Source organism: Capsicum annuum, chromosome 7, assembly GCF_002878395.1.
Source record: "Capsicum annuum cultivar UCD-10X-F1 chromosome 7, UCD10Xv1.1, whole genome shotgun sequence".
Classification (NCBI taxonomy): domain Eukaryota; kingdom Viridiplantae; phylum Streptophyta; class Magnoliopsida; order Solanales; family Solanaceae; genus Capsicum; species Capsicum annuum.
Genome location: NC_061117.1, coordinates 95,128,936 through 95,143,677, shown reverse-complemented (window position 1 = coordinate 95,143,677; position 14,742 = coordinate 95,128,936).

Below are 14,742 nucleotides of genomic sequence, written 5' to 3'. Positions count from 1 at the left end.
TCAGTTGGGAGCAGGATTCAGCATTGAGTGAACCTAAGGATGGGGGTTCACCTTCCAGTAGAGGGTGTGATCTTTAGAATCAATCCTTACATTTCAGAAATACGTAGCCACCGTAGGTTGAGACATCAAACCTGTCAATTGATGGTTGATGAGGTGTTTTAACCTGCCAGATGAGGGTTCCACCATTCTGCTTAGAGTACCTGTCAGATGAGGGTAACTCTTTAGTGTCTTTACCCGTGGCACGGTACTGACACCCTTCCAACTGGGGTCACAGCTTGGACCCCAACTCAGTTATCTTATTTGAGGCATGTCGGTTACCTTCCACAGTCTAGGTCTCAGTCTTCAGAATAGAATTTAATTCAGTTCTACAGAATCAGGACTGTCAGATACAATCAACTAGTATCTGTAAATTAGTTATCAGTAACTTCAGATATTAGTTACTCAGTTTCAGAATTTAGTTCTTAGCTTCAAACAAGCTTAGTCACAGTATTTATTTATATGCACATTAGTGCATACTCAGTATTTACAGCAGTATTAGTTATCCATGTACTCTCATGTTCAGTTACTCTATATCATGAAGTCAGTTATTGTTCATACATATAAATCCTTGCATTCAGCCTTACCTCATCTATCATACCAATACATTCCATGTACTGACGTATACTCTTTCTTTGCACTATGATTTCTCATATCATAGGTTTCGGACGCTCAGGTTCTCGACTACGCATAGATAGATTCAGATTTAGCTAGCAACAGTAGATTAGCAGTGAGTCTCATCAATTGAGGATATTTTTTTGTTACATTATTTCAGTAGACTCAGTATTTTAGTAGATGAAGATAGTTAGGGGATTATCCCATCAACTCCACTTTTAGATAGTTTCAGATCATAGGCTTTTTAGATTAGTTTTGAGATAATGTTCAGTTTTACAGATTGTTATTTCAGACGATATGATTTATCAGTATTTCAGATATTTTGAACCTTATGGCATTTCATCCTACTATTCTGCATTTATTACAGTATTATGTTTCAGTACTCATAGCAGCTATCATTCATGGGTTAGCTTGTGGTCCTTCGGGATCGTAAGTATCGTGTAGCATCCGGGGTACAGACTCGAAGCGTTACATAGGGTCTATAGGACTTCAAAGTCTGTAGGAGGATCAAGATTGATGAGCTTTGATTTATGTGAAAGATATATTTTTGACTAGAATATCTATTGATGATTAATGTAGTGAGTTCATGTGCCCCTTCTTTGATAGATATATACATATACAAATAAATTTGAAAGCATGTTGTGATAGATATAATTTTGTAGTGTAAAAAAATGTATTATAACTTAAACGCTTGTATGCACCAGAACTTGGCTCGAGCAACATAGATATTAATTATCATGTTTAACATATTTTAAGAAATCTTAAAATACATGGTAAGATTTTTTTTTTGGTTTTCCATTCAATGTCCGGTTCCCGCATTGGAGCCCGACTAATCCGAATTCGCGCCGAGTAGGAGTTCAAAGATTTTCTCTAGTATAATTTTGTATTCTTAAACAGTTTAATCATCTATCTAATTATGTAGAATTTGGAGAAGCATAACTCATATTCAAACAGAAATAAACACTATAAATTAGTTAGAACTTCATGGCTTACTCAAACACAAGAATTATATTTTGTCTGTATTTTATGGATACTTTTGTACAAAAGAGACTATGAAGAGGAGGAAGTTCATGAAAGAGAATATATATATTCGAATGTGGAACAATTTTTTAATAATTTGAGTTGTTTTAACGTACTCAATCCATTTATGAGCCAACCAATGTATTTATGGATACTTTTGTATAAAATGAGACTATGAGAAGGAAGTTCATGAAAGAGAACATACATTCAAATGTTGAACAAGTATAATTTAAGTTGTTTCAACGTACTCAACTTATTTATGAGCAAACCAAGGTAAATAAACCACATGTCTTGCCGAAAATCATCATTGTAAAGTACATAATATGTGGTAAAACACTTTAGAATTATCTGTATCATCATGTTCATCATTATAAATTATTATTTCTTTACTCCTGTGCTTTATTTTTATGTGTGTTTTGATGTGTTATTAATCGCCAATTACTTTGAGTCCAAATGTTTTGGTGGAGCTTATCTCCAATTATTTTTGGTGATAACAATTTGAATTTACAAAGTTAAAAAAAAAGATTTAATTTGTTCAAATATTGTGTCCTAGAGTCAAAGTTGTATAGCCATAGGTGCATACATTTTATATGAAAGATAATAATTTGTTTAAATGGCTGTAACTATAGGTAAATTTTATTTATTATATAATTTCTTTTTTAAAAATTTAACTACATGGAGATGTTTAATTATGAATAATTATAAGAGGGAGAATATCTTCATTATTTTAAAAAAAGACTCTAAGGAGATTTTTTTGGATTAATTTAATTTAATTTTTCAATTTATCTAAGAGAGGGACCATATCTTTTTAGATTATTATTTTATCAATTTAATAACAATCTCTCACTATTAGATAATGCTTTGCAAGGATGTTTTCCATCTAAAGAAATAGTTGAAGATTGGAAAAAATCTATTTTCTACTATTAGTTGCTTTTCCATCATACGCTTATATTCATGCTTTAGGGATTGTCCTAATTTTCACCATAATTGACTTTAATTTTCGTATTTCTATAGATTAGTATTATTTATAATTATATATTAGTTATTATGTAATTCTCTTATATATCTTTCAAAGTACTTAAATTTTATTAATTAAGTACACTTTTAATCGTAAAAATTTTATATTATGGTTTGAATAATTGTTTTTTATTGAAGTCTTGATTTTTTACTGTCCATCCAATTATGTTTTTTTCCTTAAAAAAGTAAATTTTTTTATGGTAAATATTTTGGGTTAAAGGAGGGTTAAAGTTTAAAATATAATATGTAAACATTAACATTGTATTATTAATTTTATTTTTATTCATGTTTTCTTTTTTTACATAATAATTTCTTTCAAAATCTTTGAGACTAGCCTTTTTTGTTTCTTATTCTTTTTATAATTCAAATTTCTTTAAGGAACAAAGGATCGTATTGTTTGAGCATAAAAGAGAATTTATTAGAATTTATGAAAATAACTAAATACCATCGTCTAATTTATAAAAGAAATTTTAGCCACAGTTATGCATTAGTACTCTTGAAGGTATATATGATATATCTCTATATCTCCTCCTTCTCTTTTATGATAAATTTATTTTTTAATTATAATTCGATTAAAAAAACAGTAAGTAATTTACTTTTAATATGTGTAGGAAGTAATAGATTGTCCAAGTTGTTTGAGTATGAAGTCAATTTTTTAGGACTATTTTCAAATGCATTTGATATCTTTTACGTAATGAATTATTTAGGACTATTTTCGGATGCATTTGATGTCTGTTACACAGTGAAATTTTGATCTTCTTTTTATCAATTTATAAAATAAATTTCATATTGGATAATATTATTATTTTATTAATTTTTTAATATTTAGAACTTCAAGAAAGTCTTCACATTAATTCAAATAAATTAAATTATTAATTACCTCATATAAATTATGTTCTTATCTGAATGATGTCACGTATTTTTATAGATAAATATTTGAACATTAGCCAAACAAATACATGCAACTATCTTTTCTAATATTAAATATATATTTCATAATTCCCCAAAACATTCTTACCATTAATACATATTATCTTATAACTTTTAAATAATTACATATTTTTCACATTTTGAGTTTTCTCTCACCTAGTACATGATAATCTCACCGCTCACGGTTACCCATTCCCTCTACCAAACTTGCCTCTTTCAATGCTATTGTATTTTTTAAAATATTTTGTGATCAAAACCACAAAAACTTCTCACAACCGTGTCCCCCCCACTTTCTCTTTAATTTTTCATCAGCGTACTATGATCCGACAATCATTTATCAATTCAATTTCACTTTTTTCATCATTTATCTGAGGTTAGTTCATATACCTAAAGAACAAGCTCGACATAATCAAGCACTGTACTAAACATAAGGAGAGAAAAGATACATCCTATACATTATAAACCAACATACAGTAGATTATAGACTTTATGTTCTTTATTTGTTCACTTTTGAATATTTGTGTTATTGCAGGCCTGAGTATTTTTCCTCACTTGAAAATAATATTAGCAAATTAGAGGATGTTCCTTTGCTTATTCTAAGGATCCTCAGATGACACACTTGTAAAATAGAGTGATTTGTCGAAGGTGATCCATTTAATCAAGTGGGATCTTTAAAACCATCAACTTTGACTTGGTTATCAATTGTTTTGTAAAAGTTTAAACTAAATGTTAATGCTTTAATTATTTGTAGGTTAAACTACATGATATTTTTTGTGCATTATCCAGACAATGAAAGAAGTATTTATAGATGTCTTAATGACTGTACTTAAAGGATTTGCTGTCATCCTTTCAGTACCTAGGAAGCCTGAAAAGTAGCATGAAGGTAAAGATAATAGTATTTGAGATGTATATGCAGGTGCAAGAATTAATGAAAGGAGAAGACCAAGGCGGGGACATGTTAATGATCATGCGAAACTAAGTAGGGGATATTCTAATGATTACCGATCAAGTAGGGAATAATTTGATATGGACTCCGTACTAGAGGTGGAATTATTTCAGTGTGTGTCCAATATCAAGGTGAACATTACTAATTTTAAAAAAAAGGTGAACATTATTTTTGTTGTTCTTTAATAAAAGATCTATGTTATAACCATATTTTTTATTAATTATGTCTAAAAAATATAGTAAGTACACATGTGATCGATGCTGAATACGAATTTGCCATCAATAAGAAAAATATTGACGCAACTGATGAAGTTGATTTACCAAATATCGATGAGACCATTGAAGAAACTACTGGAATAGATTTGACAAATGTTGATGAGGCCCTTGAAAACACTTCTTACGTTCAAAAAATTGATAAAACCCCAGAAGAAGATGTTCAAGCCGAGGAGACAAAATAAAAGGCTCCTAAACCAGTTAATCAAGTTGAGGGGGTAAATGAAAAGGTCCTCCAACTAATTGATCAAATTCAGGAAACAAAATTTTCACGACCTAAAAATGGGTCATGATGACATTATCGCGATTCAATCTTGTTAAGTAAGTCAATCACCCAAACTAATAAAGAAAAATTGAAATCAACAATCACATAAACCAAGATGAAACTTTTCCTAAAATCTAATTTTATAGGTATAAGAGCATTAAAATACAAAACCAAATCTGAAATACAAAGTCTAGCTCTGAAAGATATAAAGACAACTAAAGACGGATAAAGTCTGGATTAGCCCCAAACTCTGGAACACCTTAATACTTTAAAGAACATAGAAACTCCGAACAAGATCAGTCGCTATCTGTGGTACTCAAACTAGGATCTGTACTGAATGAGCAAAATAAGAGTGAGTAATGTCTACTTGTACTTAGTAAGTATCATAGACTAACTGAGTAAAGAAAAAAATAATATAAATAAAGAAATCTATGAGCACGTCACATGTACACAGAAAAGTCCCAAATGGTAGCTTACACCATCTCTACTAACAATTCATCTCTCTTTCTCTCTCTCTCCCTCTCTCTATCTATCTATCTATCTATCTATCTATCTATCTATCTATCTCTGTATATATCTATCTCTGTATATATCTATCTCAGTATCTATCTATCTCTCTCTCTATCTATCTCTCTCTCTCTCTCTCTCTCTATATATATATATATATATATATATATATGTATGTATGTATGTATGTATATAAAAGAACAACACAAATACACTTGAAGAATACACGAAAGCTAAACACAAATTAAGAAAACTAAGAAAATCATTAAATATGAATATACAATGCAATGTAATGATGATGGAATAAATAGTGAAAGCCATAGTATGACTTTCTGTATACATATACCAAGCTTGAAGCTCCCAAGATAGGACCTATAGGGGGTTCGCAATCCGTATACTATAACTTATATCTCAGTCTCAATCCATCTTTTTGACTTGCGTTCACAAAGAGATTCTTATAAAAATGTATTCTTTCAAAAATAGTGTTCCTCAATGGTACTGGTATCTCATGAATGTACATATATGGAATGAGAATGTAACACTCACAACCAAATGAGTATGAAGATATCAAATTCATTCAATATATATTAAGTGAGCCCAAAAATTAACTCAATATGTCCACAATTCATGATTATCAACTCTAATTAGGCATCATTAGAATAAATATAAATGTAAGACATCATTAATATAATATCAAACCCTAAATCGGATATTTCTATCATGATAAAGACAAGTAATTCTTAATAAGGCCTACAATAACTATTTAAACTCCCCCACCCTACCTACGGGCATCATATATAGAATAAATGCATTTAAATGCACAGTTAAGGCCAATGATGTCGAATAAAGTCCGCACAAGGGAAACACACAATATCAGATATCACAAGTCAACAACAACAGAATATAAGCCCCCACTTGGACACACAATAGTATAATAATCTTGAAATATAAATTCCATAGTTATTTTCCTCACCCCATAACATGTTTTACCTTATTATTAACTACCCATCTCAATCTAAAAGATGTTAAGCCATAACCTATCTCAAAACAACAAAATTCCAACCTAAAGTCCTTCAACACAAAGATTTTCCCTTCCAAACAACCTCAGATCAACTACAATAATTAAATATAGTATCTACACATTAAAAGAAAGTTAAGGATACCTATATTTTCCATATTTAAGTCTGATTCAAATGGGTTCAAAATATAAGTTCAAAATGAAAGGGGTAAAATTAAAATTTTATTTTAGAAATACATTTTTCTAAGATTATAGGAGTCTACAGTTGAAAACTCATGTGAAAATAGGTTAAAAATGAGATAAAAAATGAAAAAAAATCTATTTTTAAGCTTTATCAGCAAAAACCTCAAAATCTCATTTCAAAATCATGATTAAAAGGTGTTTTTGAAGATATAATCAATGAAAAATAATAGAGATATAAGTTTAGAGGTTACCCAAATTAACCCTCAAAAATCACCTTTCTCGAAGCTTAGAGGTCCAAAAATGAAAGAAGTTCACCAAAGTGGGTTTATATATTGTTCTGTTAATAGTACCTCATAATCATGGACCCCATCTTGCGATGCGAGGGTCAGTATTGACTAGAAAATTAATTAACCTTCGCATTTGCAGCCAAGGCTTCATATTTACGATGGTCCATGACTCAAACCATCGCATTCGAGATAGCCCTATCGAATTCACGAAGAAGGGAAAACACCCGACCTGACTCGGCTACACTTTGCGTTCATGATAAAGGATTAATATCTTTTATGAATCGGCATCTTGGGGCCCGCATTTACAAAGATGGATTCCCCTTGCACTAGATATCAGCAAAAATCTTGATTGGCATGGTTTCTAAAACCTCAGAACGAACTCACAAGATTCGTTCAGGACCCGAAAGAAGTAAGCCATATATGATACCAGACTATTTTCAATGTTCTAGACTCAATGAAAATACTAAATTATTGAAAAAAACTATTTTCCATATATTAATCCTCGAGACCCCCCTTATGAAAATTTTCAAATGAAGGGTGAAATGTAAAACAAAGGTTTTTAACCCAAACCAACCACACTATGAACCCAAGTTTGACATATCGAACCTAATGGAACTGTCTAATCGTCATCCAACACTTAGAACATCAAATATTTACCGAAGTCAACTATATGGCTTTTAAAGCCTCCAAAAACCACAAACTCACTCAAATCATTTCTGATTCCATAAGAAACTATGCCTACTATCCCCATACACCAAAATCAACAGGTAGCAACTATAAGAAAGGGAAAATGGTCAAAACATATCAAAAGTAAAATTTCACAAATCAGGTCTTATAACATCTTCCATAAGACACTAGTTTAGCCTCAAACTAAAAGGCAAGGAAATAACTAAATCGATAACTACTACGTATGTCAGAAGTGACCTCCCAAGCAGCCTTATCAACAAGATGTCATATCCACTAAACTTTAATGACACAACCCAAATAGGGGCCTTGTCATAATAGGCATCCCAAGACCAACAAGGACTGGGGACTGCCCCCTTAACCCAACCCCACCACCTTATACATCCTTGGATGAGCTGAATTTTAAGCATATAACAATATTACGTAATGCTTTTATGAAGACTTTGGGATAGGTTCATAAACATGAATGACCCAATCGAGTCTACCTATACCAAACCAACCATCCATTTTATACCAAACCATTTAGAAAGTATCAAAACATAAAATAGTAATCAAACCCAAAATGTAATACGATGGAAAAACCAATAATATCATCCAATGATGTTATCCCCAAAACCAATGCCAATTCTAAGGCCGACACCAATGTCGATCCCGCCCATGCCAACCCCCAGAAGTACCACAAAACCTCTATCCAAAAGAATACAAATATCTAATTGGGACGTGCTTCCAACCATGGACAAAACCAATATCCAAAAAAAAAAAGTAAAAAGTCTAAGACTGTCCAATATAAAATGATTCCTTGCAAAAGGATGAAAGGTCACCACTTTAGTCCAATAAGCTATCCCTGAATCAAGTACTATAAAGGAGGAGTTGAACGAGCGGATCCTACATAGCGTGGGTATACAGCCGCCAGTAGGCGGGTTAGTGGTTGAACACTAGCATGAAACTTGGGACAAGGATAAAGTAATGCCAGTTATCAAAACCAAGTGAAAACTATCCAATACAAAAAACCATAAATATACATAAATGCTAGGAAAAAGGACCGGGTTTAACATGCTATTTAAAACCCTTACGTAGGTTATGTAGCTTAGTCGTACTACTAACCACGGGCCATACGGGTTTAGATTCCCATGCTGAAAGGGTCCCAGTGCGTGTATCTGCATGACCAGGCAATATTCTTGGGATGACTAGTACATTCCTCCAATATAAATGTGACACTCGTACATGGCCATCGAAGACCCCTCATATAGGCAAATATGAGTTTTCGATTTTGATCCCCCCGGGACCGCCTCCTTCCATGGCTTAGCTTACACTCCCCGCTATTAATGTCCAATTAAAACCATTAACAAACAATCCAATTATCCATTTATTAACCAAGATAATTTAATAAACCAGTGGTATCGTCGTACCACCAAACTTGCAAGCATTATACATAGCCAAACCATTTATATTAAGGGAACAATCAAGTACCCTATCACTAGCCATATTAAACCTCTTGGGAGACTACCATGTTATCCACAAGAATTACCAATTAGCCATTAACCTTTGAAAACCATTGAAAAATATTTAAGTTTCATATATAAGCTAAAAACCAGCAAGAGTTACATTAACATAAGTCAATGCAATGAAAATATATTTATAAGCATTTTATCAAATACTTTGGGGGCATAATATAACCAAAGCCAAATTCTATTACTATTAAACCATTACCATGCACTTCAATTACCCAAAACCACCGTTAATGCATAGAAAACATAATTAAAACCATCGGAAATCATAATGAAGTATTTAACATCAAAACCCCCAAATCTATAGTTGAAAGCCACAATCATACAAGAGTGAAACTATGTAACCATGCCTTTAATATAAATTACAATTAAGGAAGAGAATCATGACTTAAACTAAGAATATTGATGGAGAGAATTCTCCAAGACAAGCCCCAAAGTAATCCCTTAGTTGAAACCCTAGTTCTTTGCCCCAAAAGCTTTTGAGAGAATTATGATATGTTTAGGAAGAGTTTCTAAGTGTTTAAGAGTAAAATAATAGGGTAAATAAACTTCTAATTATATTAGAAGTTGTGGGTCCTTATTAGGGTAAGTAGGTAAATGTCCAGAATACCCCTACTTAAATCCCACAAAAACCCAACACAGGGTCACGACTGGCCTCCTTATGAGTCGTAACCTCCTTTACGGTTGATCCCCGCCCAATCATAACCAAGCCTCAACCATGGATCAAACACTTTCCAGTATACAACTCATCCACCCAAGTTGTAACCCAGTATACGATCCATAACCATGATTTGTATCCTTGGCAGAATGTAACTCTAGGAGAATCAAACACTGACAGTTTATGAGTCACCTATATGACTTGTACCCAACAATATAACACTCACCCCTAAGTCGTATCCATTCCAGTGTCAAAAACATCCCACTGACCAACACTAGTCAGATTATGACAGGACTTCACCACTCGTACCCCATCATACGGCTCGTACCATAAGTCGTATTGGGTTCGAAGAATGGGATTCCAGGAAATTTTCTAAGGGTCCAAACCTGGGATTCTTCAGTCTCCCCCACTAGGAACATTCGTCCCCAAATGACGGATAAGGTAGGGGTAACCACACACAGGCTCATTTGCATTATCAAACATCCCTTTAACAAAGTTTGAAAACAAAGAGGCAAAGATGTTAATCTTTTCTTTAACAAACTTTGAAAATAAAGATATGTTCAAGAGCACATACCTTCCAAACGAATCCTAGGAGCAGAAAACAACAGCAGATACTTGGACTTTATGTCCTCCTCTGATTTCCACGTGGCCTTTTCCACCTTGTAGTTCCACCATAGAACCTTAACCAAAGCCACATCCTTGGTACGCAACCGACGAACTTGCCTATCCAATATTTCAATCAAAACTTCTTCATAAGACAGAGAATCTGAGATATCCAACCCCTTTAAATGAATAATCAAAGATGGATCACCAACACATTTCCTCAACATAAGATTATGGAATACCGGATGAACCAAACTAAGTCTAGATGGAAACTCTAATTCATACCCAACATTGCCCGTTCTTAGCAAAATCTCATAAGGACCAATGTACCAAGGATTGAGCTTTCTCTTTTTACCAAACTGCACTACTCCCTTCATAGGAGACACCTTAAGGAAAACCTTGTCCTCAACTGTAAACCTTATCCTCAACTGTAAACTCCAAGTCTCTATGCCTAACATCTACATAGGACTTTTGATGACTTTGGGTAGTCTTTAGCCTATCCCAAATCACCTTCACCTTTTCCATAGCTTGACGAACCAAATTCGGATCAAACAAATCAACCTCGTTGAGCTCAAACCAACCAATAGGAGATCTACACCTCCTACCATACAATGCCTTAAAAGGAGCCATATCAATACTCTTATGATAGTTATTGTTGTAAGCAAACTCGAAAAAAGGTAGATAATCCACCCAACTACCACCATAATCAATCATACAGGCTCAAAGCATATCTTCTAATATCTAAATAGTTGTCTTTGCCTGCCCATCCGACTGTGGATGGAAAGAAGTACTCAGACTCACCTTAGTCCCCATCCCTTTCTAGAAAAACCGCCAGAAGCAGGACGTAAACTACATACTGCAATAAAAAATAATCAAACAGGAAACCCATACAGTTTCACAATCTCTTGAAGATAAATCTTCGCATAATCCTCCACTGAAAAGTTAGTCCGCACAGGAAAAAAATGCATAGACTTTGTAATCCTATCCATGATGACCTAAATAGAATCAAATTGGTTTTGAGATCGAGGAAGACCTATAATGAAATCCATATGGATCTCCTCCTACTTCCATTCAGGTAACTCAATTTCTTGATACAACCCACCAGGCCTTATGTGCTCAACCTTAACTTGTTGTCACACCATACACTTGGATACAAAATCAAACACATCCTGCTTCACGCCACTCCACCAATAGATCTCCTTGAGATTATGGTATATCTTAGTAGAACCAGGATGAAAAAATAGCCCGACTTATGTGCCTTATCCAATATCTTTTAACGCAAACCATCTACATTACGAATACACAACCTTCCTTGGTACTGCAAAGTACCATCGCCACTAATCTCAAAATCTGTCACTTTTTACCCACCAACTCTACCCTTGATTTTTATCAAGGCAGAATCCAATACTTGTTTCTACTTAATCTCTACACCGAAAGATGATCTAACCACTTCTTGCACCATCACACTACCATTCTTGGAGTCAAAGAGATGAACCCCAAGATTTGGAAAATGGTGAATATCCTTCACCAATTATTGCTTTCCTTCTTCCACATGAGCCAAACTACCCATGGACAACCTGCTAAGAGCATCAGCAACCATGTTAGCTTTACTTGAGTGGTAGTGAAGACTCATATCATAGTCCTTGAGAAGCTCAAGCCATCTTCTCTACCTGAGATTAAGCTCTTTCTGCGAGAACACATACTGTAAACTCTTGTGATCAGAAAAGATTCCATGCGAACTCTGTACAAATAATACCGCCATATCTTCAAAGCAAACACAACGGTAAACAACTCCAAATCATGAGTAGGATAGTTCCTCTTATACACCTTTAACTACCTGAAAGCATAGACTATCACCTTCCCATGCTGCATCATAACACAACTAAGACCGACCCAAGATGCATCACAATAAACCACAAACCCATCATTGCCCTCTAGTAAAGTTAGAACTGGAGCTCAATTCAACTTATCCTTCAACTTTTCTAAACTCCCTCACACGCACCCGACCAAGAAAACTTAACCTTCTTCTGAGTTAACTTAGTCAAAGGAGCAACTATCGATGAGAAACTCTCCGCAAACCATCTATAATACCCAGATAAACCCAAGAAGCTCTAAATATCAGATGGAGTCATAAGTCTAGGCCACTTCTTCACCACAATCACCTTCTACAGATCCATCATGATCCCTTCATTAGAAATGACATGACCTAAGAAAGTCACATCATTCAACCAAAACTCGTACTTAGAGAACTTAGCAAACAACTGTTGTTTCTTTAAGGTTTGCAATACTAAACGAAGGTGATTAGTATGATCCACCTCACTCTTCAAATATATCATAATATCATCAATAAACATAACGAAGAAGAGGTCCAAATACTATCGAAACACCCTATTCATCAAAATCATAAACACTGCCTGAGCATTTGTCAATCCCAATGACATCACTAAAAATTCATAATGCCCATACCGAGCACGAAAAGCTACCTTAGAGATTTCCACCTCCCTAATCTTCTACTGATGATACCCAGATCGAAGATCTATCTTAGAAAAGAACTTGGGACTCTACAAATAGTCAAACAAATCATTTATCCAAGGAAGAGGATATTTGTTCCTGACCATTACCTTATTCAATTGCTTGTAGTCGATGCACATACGAAGAGAACCATATTTCTTGTGCACGAACAACATCGATGCACCTCATGGATAAATTCTAGAATGAATAAACCCTTTATCTAGAAGATCCTTAATTTTCTCCTTGAGTTTCCTTAACTCAGCCTGAGCCATTCTATAAGGAGGAATAGAAATTGCATGAGTGTCCAAAAGCAAATCAATACCAAACTCTATTTTCCTATTCGGAGGAACACCTAGAAGATCATCCAAAAGACCTATGGAAGCTCATTAACTACCAGAACTGACTGCAACAAAGGACCTTCTGAGTTAGAATATTTAACCTAGACCAAGTGACAAAGATAACCCTTAGAGATTAACCTCCGAGCTCTAACATATGAAATAAACTTCCCCCTTGGTGCTAAGGAACAACCTTCCCATTCTATTTCTGGCTCACCGGGGAACCTAAAAATGACCTTATGAGTTCGAAAATCCAAGTTTTCATAAAAATAATGCAACCAATTAAAATCTACCATACCCAACTCAAACAGATCTGCTAAAGTCTTTTTACCACTCACAGATACCACACACCCTCTATAGACTTGTTCAACAGTGACTAGATCTCTTACCAGGGTAGAAATAGAAAATGGATCCCAAATAATTTTTGGATTAAAACCAAAAGACATAGCTATATAGGAAGTCACATAGAAAAAGGTAGAACCCAGATCAAGAAAATAATATGCGTCATGAGAGAAAAATTTTAACATACTAGTAACAACATTAGGCTACGCCTCGGATTCCTGATGGGATGCTAAGGCATACAACCTATTTCGACTAGCACTAGAACTAGGAGCAGTAACAGAAGCAGATGCCATACCACCAGGTGTAGGAACAGAAGATAAAGCCACAAGAATCTTATTCGCCCCTGTACCAACCTTGTTAGATGGACAATCCCTAAGACAATGGACTACTTGGCCATATTGAAGCACTTATACCTTTCCTACTCATAAAATCCTTGATGAGGACGACCGCAAAACTGACAAGATGGACACAAAGAAACAAATTAACTTTTACCTGCCTGAGACTGGGCTCTCCCCACCCGACAATTATCACCATGATAATGATGGCTATCACCCGACTGCTGGGGATAAGGAGCACTAAAAGTAGAGAATGAACCGAAACTCCCCCACTTTTTTTTCTGCTACTTCCCTCTGTCTTGACCACCCTGAGACTGGGCACCTCCCTAATCAGAAAACCTACCCCGCTTACCTTGCCTATCTCCATATGCCACCTTCTCTTCTCATCTTCAATCTACTGCATATAAATATTCAACCTCGACATATCCATATCCTTCATAAGAAAAATAGTCTTGCTCTCTAGAATCAGATCTTTATTCTGCACAGAAGAGAACTTCCTTATTCTTGACGTCGTATCAGACCAAATTAGGAGCATATCTTAACAACTGATAGAACTTCTAAGCATACTTTTTCACAGATATTCTCCATTACCTAAGGTTCACAAACTCCTCCATCTTAGCTTTTCTTAACTCTTGAGGAAAGAATTGATCCATAGAGAAATTAGAAAAGG